The sequence below is a fragment of the Mustela nivalis genome (assembly GCF_964662115.1).
Source record: "Mustela nivalis genome assembly, chromosome: 3".
Classification (NCBI taxonomy): Eukaryota; Metazoa; Chordata; class Mammalia; order Carnivora; family Mustelidae; genus Mustela; species Mustela nivalis.
In genome coordinates, this window is record NC_139022.1 from 179,594,453 (window position 1) to 179,603,988 (window position 9,536).

The window sequence follows — 9,536 nt, forward strand, 5'->3', positions numbered from 1 at the left end:
GGCACTGCCCGTCTGCCTAAGCCGGCAGGTGGGGAAGGGAGGCCCAGGGCAGGCAGGTCTGAGAGGGGGCCCTGTCCTGAGGGGGAGGGGGCTGGGAGGGGGCTGGGAGAGGCCATGGCGCCCCAGCGGACAGGGTGGGAGCTGAGTTATCGGCAGGTCCCAGGGCAGGACGCCTCACGACCTTTAGTGCTGGAACGCGTCTGCCTGTCTGCAGCAGGAATCAAGTGCCCCGGGGGTCAGGGACACAGGTCACAGACACCAGCGCAGGCCAGCCCGCTGTGGATGGGACTGCTGAGTCACAAGGACGTGGAAGCCCAGTGTTGGACAGGACCTCTGAGCCCGAAACGTGGACTCACGCTCAAGTGTAGAGGCCTCTGTGCCAGGATCGCTGGCCACCTCCGCCCAACTCGAGGACCTGTGGTCACTCACAAAACGCCCCGGGAATGGCTGGGAGGCTGTGCAGGGGACACGGGGAGCCGGCCTGGGGGCAGGTCTCCTCACCACCCCTGCGCACCCCCAGAGCTGAGACTGCAGGGGAGGCTGGGAGACCATCCTGCAGGTCCCAGGCACTCTGCAGAAAGCCACATGGGGACAGGAACACCCCCGTTCCCACCCCAAGCTGGCTGCCCTGTAGCCTACCTGGTCCCAAGCAGGGTCCCAGGTAGGGCCCTTTCTTGCGTCCTCCCTTGGGAGGATGGTGTGATACAGAGACCCCAGGGGCTCAGACGCGGACTCACTCTGGCGACCGGCCTCCGCCAACATCCGAGGGACAAGGACCGTCTTCCCTTCCCCTGCCCAACTCCCCCTCACTGTCCCAGGGGCCTTAGATGAACATGAGACCCTCGTGACACCAGAAAATTCCACCGCGAGCAGCAGAACCCCCTCCTTGAGGAGGAGGCGTTCTCTGGGGAGGCTGCCCCCCCGAGGGCCACAGCCCTCCCAGGGTCCCTGAGCGCACAGCGCAAATAGAAGCCACCATTTGCTTAGACATCTTTCTGCTCCAGCTTGAAGGCAAAAACCTTCCGTTTCTATAGCTGAACTTTAAAAACCAAGCCCATATTGACTTATGCACCAAATGTATTTATGTAGAATTTAAGTCATTTCACTTATTCCAGGAGCTAAGCTCCTCTTTCTTAAAGTTATTTGTTGTGTCGATGAAGGGTCCATCAGACACATTTCCTTGTGTCAGAGGCTGAAGGTCCCAGCCGAGCCCGGGCTTGGCCGCAGGTGCCCCACAAAGCTCCCACGGCCTCACGGCGACCTCACTCCCTATCTGGATCTCAGGCTAATATTTGGAGTGCCTTGTGACAAACACTTTAAAAGGTGGGTTACAACCCACCAGCCATTAAATGTTGTGATATCCGCTGAGTCTTCTTCACACTGAAAAACTAAATCTAGAATTCTAGAACGTTCTATGATACCACAAATGATCATTTTAAAAGCTGAGAAGGCGAAGCGGACCGTCGCCTACAGGTCTGTTCCACCAGGCGGCGAGTGAATGCTGTCCGCTTCCAGCTTCCCCACACCAGGGGCCGTTTCGGGGGCCTGGATTTGCCTGCAGCTGGGCGTGGGGCGGGGGGCTGGCCGGGGGAGGAAGGCCCAGTGGAGAGGGGGGTGTCTCCTCCCCCGCACCGCGCCCCCAGCCCCCTTTGACCAGCAAAGGTCCAAAGTGTGGAAGGAGCTGACACCCGGTAGGGTCGGGCACAGGACCTGCTGAGCCGGCGGCGGAGGGCGGCCGTGGGACGGGTGCTGGTTCATTGGCTCCCCATGGCGGCAGTCGCTGATCACGGCTAGTGCACAGAAAAGCGGGTTTTCTTACGGCTCCAATGGACTTTTTAACAAGAAATGCAAATGTATGTGCAACATGCTGGCCCACGCTGCTGGCCACGGCCAGTGGCTGCTGATCTCTCTGGGTCCTGGAGGTGAGGGACTTCTTCAAGAAGCTGGCCCGAGGCTGGTGGCCGCCTCTGACGGGGCTGCTGTGCTGTGGGGAGTGGCAGAGCCTGTGCTCACCCTGCTTCCATCCCTCCCCTGCGGTTCCTTCCCCGGGGATGACACACCACCACTGCCTGCCTGCTGAGGTCTGCTGAGTTGAAACCGGAGGGCCTGAGTCCGCAGGCACGCCTGAGGCCAGCTCCTCTCCGTGCAGCCAGAGGGCCCTGGGGGCAGCTGCCCACCTCCTGGGGGCCTGGGGGCCCCTCCCTTGCCCCCCGTCCCTCGGTGCCTACCCCAGCCCCTCCTGGCCCGGCCCAGGTCTTCGGAAGCCTGCGTTGTGACGGTGCTTGGACACTGTGCCCTAGTTAGGAAATCTCTTTTGCTCAAAGAGGCGAGTTAGCAAACCTGAAATTACCATGTCTATATTCTAGGACGGAGCAAGCCGCCAACATGCTGCTGACGGCCCAAAGCCGCTGCGTGACTGCCGGGCCGGCACGAGACGAGAACCCAGAGTCCTGTTCAAGCTCATGAAGCCGTTCAGGATGGCGGCTGTGGGGCTCTGAGTGCCCCCCACGAACATGAGGCCCTGGGGACGGCAGGGTGTCACCTGGGGAGAAAGGAGCCACAGAGACAGGGAGGAGCATGGGGACAGCAGGTGGGGGTGGGGCGGGGGATGGCGAGGGGCAGGGCGGGGCATGGGGATTACAGGGGGCGTGGGGGTGGGAGGACAGCAGGGGCAGCGGGGGGGATGGGGATAGTAGGGGACAGCAGGGGGGACATGGAGATGACAGTGGGGCGGGGGGAAGCGCACTGGCATCTCTACTTACAAGGCTGCTGATCGCACCCTGTGGGCCCTAGCCCTGTGACCCCATCTAGCCTAAGGGCCCCCCAAAGTCCAGCCTCCTGACACCATCACAGCAGGAGCTGGGGCTTTGGCCTGGGAATTCACGGACACGAGCATTCAGTCCTAGAACAAGAGCCCCAAGTCCACAGAGAGCACAGTCGGCTGAGGGAGAAGCTCCCTTCAGCGCCAGCGGCTTCATCCCGTGTGCCCAGTCTGTGGCATGTGCGTGGCCACCTTCACACGGGCACGGCTAGGACACCCTCCTCCCCACCAACTGGATCCCGAGTGTGGAGGTGCGGGAGGGCGCTGCTGACCCCCCCCCAGCAGCTCCCCCGGCCTCTGCGGCTCCCGGGTCTGAGACGTGCCCCATGTTGGAGCTTTCCACCTGCTGGAGCACCTGGGCCCCTGCAGCCACAGGCACATCCAACCCATCGAGGTGGCTCAGGCTCCAGAGAGGCAGTGCCCAGGGCACCCCCAGCCCTGCTTTCCTGCCCAGGGAGACCCCACACGTCACCAATCCCTGGCCCTCCCTCTCACACCCTCAGGTGTCCACCATCCAGCCCCTCCCACAGCCGGGCAGAGCATGAGAACTGGCCAAGGGGTGGTCGGCGGCCTGGAACCCAGCCCCAGATGCTTCCTGCCTCAGTTTCCTTATCTGCAAATAGCTCGTGTGAGGGAGGTGGCGGAGAGAGCCGGTGGCTGCTGTCAGGACGGACAGCCTTTGTGCTTTTCAAACACGGGACTGTCGGCACCACGGGGCCACACCTCATGTCAGAGCCGCACGTGTGGCCCCTGCTGTCAGCGCGTGCCTGACGGGGGCCTGAGGAGTCTGTTGTCGGGCTGATTGGGGACCTCGGTGTGGTTGTGCTCCCAGGAGGGCCGAGGCACATGGGCGTCCACGAGGCAGGGCCACGGCTGTCATTCCTACTCGTGGTCAGCGTCGGAGCGCAGGCCTGGGAGTCGGGAAATGTCGGCAGGGAGGACAAGGAAGCCTGGTCAGACCCGGGGCCGTGAGATGACTTCCTCCTGCCGCGTGAAGAGCTGCTTCGGTCCGCATGCTGGCGTCCAGAAAGCCTGTGTTCCAGAGAACAGAATCTACTATCTGTTCGAAATGGGTTTCCTAAGGTAACTGCAAACCACAGTATTGACACGAAGTCTTAATAAAAGCTCTGGGGGAAGGCTAGCCTGCCTTTTTGTAAGATAATAATAGGGCTCGTGTGTTCTAAGGCTGCAACCTGTGAGCTCATTGATTTTCCTCCCGGGAAATGGGACTGTCAATGAGGGCAGGACCCTGGGGGACCATCAGCGCCTCCCGAGGGCAGTGGAACCCAAGAAACCCAGTCCCAATGCCTGTACCGGCCAAACTTCCCTGTCCCTGACCCCACACGTGATGCGACACCAGCCCCCTCAAACAATGACAGAGGTGCCTGCCTCCTTCCTCCCCAGCAGGTGGGCGGCATCTCCAGGGACCAGTGTGGGCCAAGTGTCAGAGACACGGGGAGCACTGAATACCCTGGAACGGCCTGTGTCTGCCCTTCCCAGGACCTCATGCTCTCCTGCCATCTCCCCGCAACCCTGAAAACAGCCGGGATTACAGCGACACATCGGCAGAGTTTGCAGTGAAACACGAGTGGGGAGGGAGGGACCATTACAGCAGCAGGGATTACAGCAACACATCGGCAGAGTTTGCAGTGAAACACGAGTGGGGAGGGAGGGACCATTACAGCATGAATTGTCTTCTGCAAAGTCATCTATTGAAACCCTGATCCCCAGCACCTCAGCCCGTGACCGCGCGTGGACATGAAGTCCTTACAGAGGCGATAAAGCTAAAGGAGGTCATTCAGGTGCGTCCTGAGCCAATAGGACCAGTGTCCTGACAGGGAGAGGGGAGCAGGACACAGACACACACAGGGACGACTGTGCGAGGACACAGAGAGAAGTCGGTGTCTCAAGCACAGAGATTCAGGAGAAACCAGCCTGCCCGAGCCTGATCTCAGACTTCCAGCCTCTGGAACCAAGGGTGCATAACGTGTGATGGCCAAGCCGCCTCTCCATGGACCTGGCCACAGAAGCGCAAGCCTTGCACAGAGCCTGGGGCCAGCCGAGGCCGCCCACACACCCGCGATCGAACGACCCACGAAGATGCGGCCGGCGGCTCGCACGAGGCAGCCGGTCCTCTTAATCGCACTCCGTGGGTTTCCGACCCTCCTTCTTCCCAGCACGCTGCCCACCAGCATGTTATCCTGCTGTCGCAAAGAGGAGGTGATGCGCTTCATCCGACGACACTGTCCGGCTTCCGGGGCCCGCCAGTGGTGGCTTCCTTCACTTGCTGAGACAACCTCTAGAGACACAGAGTTGGCTTGGCTCCAGCGGAGAAGACGCACAGAGTTGGGCGCTCAGCCCTGCTGACTCTGGCAACCACCAGATTCTAGTGTGTGTACCTGGTTGCACCACAGCTGCACTTTTCAGTTTCCCAAACCCATAAACTCACTCAATGGGATTTTATTTTCACTGAATGAATCCTGCAGAGCTCGTCCCGTCTCGGCACTGAGAGGAAGGGATGGTGGTGGTGGCTAGTCCTTGAGCTCATCAAACAGCCTGGGCACAGCTCAGAATGCGCCCAGAATATCTACGGCTCCTGCTCCAAACACGGCCCCTTCTTTTTCATGATCAGAGAAACATAAATGAAAACAACTTGAAATGACAACATCTCGCTAACAAATTGGCCAAACCCCAGAGGTCCGACACTGCCCTCTGACGGCAGCGCTTGGATAAACAGACATCCTCCTACTTCCCGGGCTGGATGTGAGCCCTACACCACCCAAGGGAAGGCATTTGGTGATAGCTGGAAAACTACACAGGCATTTATCATTTCAGCCAACAATTCCACTTCTGAGGATCTATCCCAAAGACACGCTGGCAAAAAGAAGGAGGAGGAGGAGGAGGAGGAGGAAGAAGAGGAGGAGAAAGAAAAGGAAAAGGAAAGGAAAGAAGGAAAAGACATATGTTCAAGGTTATGCACTACAGTCCTCATTTAACAGCTAAAAGCTGGAAACAACTCAAATATCTACAAACACGGAGACAGTTGAACGCACTGACGTACCCACAACATGGAGAGAGGTGTCCCTGTACAAGGACAGAGGGACTATCTCCATTTACCATAGGGTGTTTTCTCCAGGATACACAAAAATTTTAAAACCCAGTGGAACTTCTAGAAATGAAGAATGAAACATCTGAAATGAAAAATTCACAAGATGAGCTGAACAGCAGTTTGGAAACTGCAGGGGGAAACAAGAAAATCAGTGAACCAAAATATACAACCTTAGAAAGTGTTCAAACCTAAGCTGAAGAAGTAAGAAGACCCTCACCGACATCAGGGCAGCGTCAAGCCATTCCTACCACCAGAGTCACAGAAGAGAAGGCAGACAATGTTTAAAGACTTCTTAGCTACAACATTTTCAAATTTGATGAAATTCACAAATCAGTTTGCTAAGCCTCTAGCGGGACAAACAAGATGAACCACCTACAGCTATCACCAACGCATTGCTGAAAAATAATGGTTTCTTTTAAAAAAAATTCTAAAAACAATCAGAGGAAACAGACACAGCATATACAGAGGGACAGGAATGGGAATCACTGCTCATTTCTCGTCAGAAACAGTGTAAGCAAAAAAAATAAAACTGTGCTTTGACATGCTGGAGAAAACATGCCCGTCAACCAAGGACTCTATAATTACTAAAAATCTCTCTCATGAAAATGAAAACAAATTAAAAGCATTTCGCACAAATAGTGATGGACAGGATCCCCCACCGCCAGATCTGTATCAGAAGGACAAAAGGAAGCAATGGAGGGTAAAGGAGCAACCGCAGCCGGAAGCCGGGATAGGTACAGAGGAGCAGAGAGAGAAACATCCTACAAAGCGCATTTGGGCCGGCCTTTCACTTAGTCAACACGTAATTGTTTAAAATAAAAGTAACTATGTATCATGGGCTTGATGGCGGACACAGAAGTGACACATATGATAATTTACAAAGAAGCAATAGGAGAGCAGAAAGGAACTTTATTGTTTACAGTTGTTACAACCTACCGCAGCACACTTTTCCTAGCTACACCTCCTCAGGCAAAGGAAACCAAAGCAAAAATAAACTGTTGGGACTTCGTCAAAATAAAAACTTCTGCACAGGGAAGGAAATAATCAACAAAACTAAAAAGTAACCTATGAAGGAGAGAAGATATTTGCAAATGTCGTAACCTATAAAAAGTTAGTATGTAAAATATATAAAGAACTCATAAAACTGAACACCCAGAAAACAAATAATCCAATTAAAAATGTGCAGAAGAGGGGCACCTGGGTGGCTCAGTCATTAAGCGTCTGCCTTCGGCTCAGGTCAGGATCCCAAGCCTGAGATCGGGCCCAGCATCGGGCTCCCTGCTCAGCGGGAAGCCTGTTCTCCCTCACCCACTCCCCCTGCTTGTGTTTCCTCTCTGGTTGTGACTCTCCCTGTCAAATTAATAAACAAAATCTGTTTTAAAAAACGGACAGAAGACATGAACAGAGATTTCTGCAAAGACATACATATGACCAACAGGCACGTGAAAAGATGCTCACCATCACTCGTCACCAGGGAAATGCACACGGAAGCCACAGCGAGATGCCACACCTGTCAGAACGGTTGAAATGAACAACTCAGGAAGCGACAGGTGTTGGCGCGGATGCGGAGAAAGGGGGCCCTCCTGCATGTTGGTGGGAATGCAAGCTGGTGCGGCCACTCTGGAACAGTGTAGAGGTTCCTCAAGAAGTTGAAAATAGAGCTACCCTACAACCCAACAAGTGCAATACTCAGTATTTACTCCAAAGGATACAAAAATACCGATGCAAAGGGCTACATGCATGCACTCCTCTGCTTACAGCAGCATTCACTACCATAGTCAAGAGAGGAAGCAGCCTAGAAGCCGGGTCGGTCCCAAGTCCCTGCACAGCATGGGGTTTGTATCCAACCTTCCAGAATGCCATGCAAGACCTTTCTACAACTTTGAGATAAGGAAACTGAAGGTCTCCATATAAAAAAAAATTTTTTTTGTTTTTGTTTTCCTTCCTTTTCCTGCTTCTTCTCTTGCTAGGACCTGCTCTCCCGCTTTACACAAGCCTCATACTATAAATAGTGTATGTCCTCCTTGTAGAGGATAAGGAGTTAGTGATTTCTCTAGAACAGACATCATCTAAGGAAGGACCAGGCGAGACCGACAAGATGAAATCATCATATGTGTGTTCCCGGCTACGGGCACTAAACATCTTAATGCCATGACCCCAGGCTCCAATGGATAAGTGACCCACGAAAGACCTCTGGATGTCTGAGAGAGCTTACACCCACCACCATCCCCATAAAAACCCCAGGTCCCAAAGAGGAGACTCCCTCCTTTCCTATCTGAGTCTCCCAGACTCTCCTGGAACCCGCGCTCTCTCACGCCATAAACTCTGCTTTCATCTCCAGCTGGCTGGCGCTCCGTTTCTGTCCCATGCAGACCCAGGGACACACTGGGCTGGTCCTGCAGGACTCCCTCGGGATCCTTGGACCCCACTCGCCTGCATCAGCTTCTAGATGCAGGAGCAGCAGGACACCTGTTTTGTGGTGTGGCCTTGGTCCCTGCTTGCGACAGATCTCTGCAGGTGGGCAGAGTTTGAGCGGGGCCAAAACCCAGTCTGAGGAAGAGGGACAGGGGTCAGAACCTCAGAGTTCCCAGGCCTCTGCAGCTCCTTCCCGAGGCTGTGTGCTGGCCTTTGGACTCCGGGAGACCGCCGTCCCGTACACCCCGCAACCCCCCTTATGGTTCTGCGGTTGGAGCTGGTCTCTGTTCCCCGCGGCCCGCCGCACTCCTTCCCGCATGGCGAACACCGGAGCCGGGTGCGGACCGGCCTGGCTCTGGGGGCTCCTCAGGCGTGGCAGGAGCGCAACGCAGGACAGCCCAGGGGTCAGAGGGGCTCTGTGACTCTCGGTCCCCCTGCGGACGCTGGAGTTCCCGCGTCGGGGGACAGGAGGCAGGTTTGCCAGGCACAGTGCGAACGCGAGAAGCGCTGCCGCGACACACGCTTCCAGGGGTTGAGCCCACGGGGCCGTGAGTGGGGTCTGCGGGGCAGAAAAGCCAAGCGCACGAGGGTGTGAGGAGCAGGGAAAGCCCCTAATGGCCCCAACCTCCGGCTCAGATCCAAGGAGCGCGAGGCCCCGCGGGGCCCTGCAATCAGCCTCGCTCCCTCCCTCACACCCTCCGCCGCCCCGGCTGAGGTCGCTGTGCCCCGCACCGGGAGCAGCGTGGACGGCCCCGGTGAGCGCCGGACGCGCTCCCGACCCGGGCCGCGGAGGAGCAGACCGGCTGGGTTCTGGCCCCGCGCCCCGCGATGCGCACCGGCCGCTCCCCCAGGAAGGCCCGGCGCCCGCCCGCCCCCGCAGCTGCCCGGCCCCTGCACAGCGGCCCTCGGCGGGGGGTTCGGCCCGCGCCCCCCGCGGAAACCCTGTTCCGGGACCGCGGCGGCCTCAGCCTCGCCCCCGCGGGTTGACGGATCCGCCACCCGAGCAGCGAAGGCCGGCCCCGGACGGCCGTGGGCTCGCTGCCCGCCCCTTCCCCCGCACTCCGCCGCAGCTCGGGGAGCAGGGGGCGCCCCGGCCGCTCGCAGCCCTCGCACCGCCTCCCGCCGCGCTCCGAGGCGCCGCGGCCCGCGCCCCCCCGTGGGGCCTCCCCACCGGCCCCCCACGGCCGCCCC

General features: G+C 57.5%; 2 long non-coding RNA genes across 2 annotated transcripts; both read right to left on the reverse strand.

Moving 5' to 3' along the window:
* Positions 1-1,085: 1,085 nt before the first annotated feature.
* On the reverse strand, positions 1,086-4,419 carry LOC309861551. The gene is made up of 3 exons (XR_014310013.1): positions 3,545-4,419; positions 2,351-2,542; positions 1,086-2,086 (listed from the first exon to the last, which is right to left on the reverse strand). It is a non-coding gene; the product is annotated as an uncharacterized lncRNA (long non-coding RNA).
* Positions 4,420-6,819: 2,400 nt separating this feature from the next.
* On the reverse strand, positions 6,820-9,495 carry LOC309861552. Its single transcript, XR_014310014.1, has 2 exons — positions 8,508-9,495; positions 6,820-7,550 (listed from the first exon to the last, which is right to left on the reverse strand). It is a non-coding gene; the product is annotated as an uncharacterized lncRNA (long non-coding RNA).
* Between the last annotated feature and the right edge of the window lie 41 nt (positions 9,496-9,536).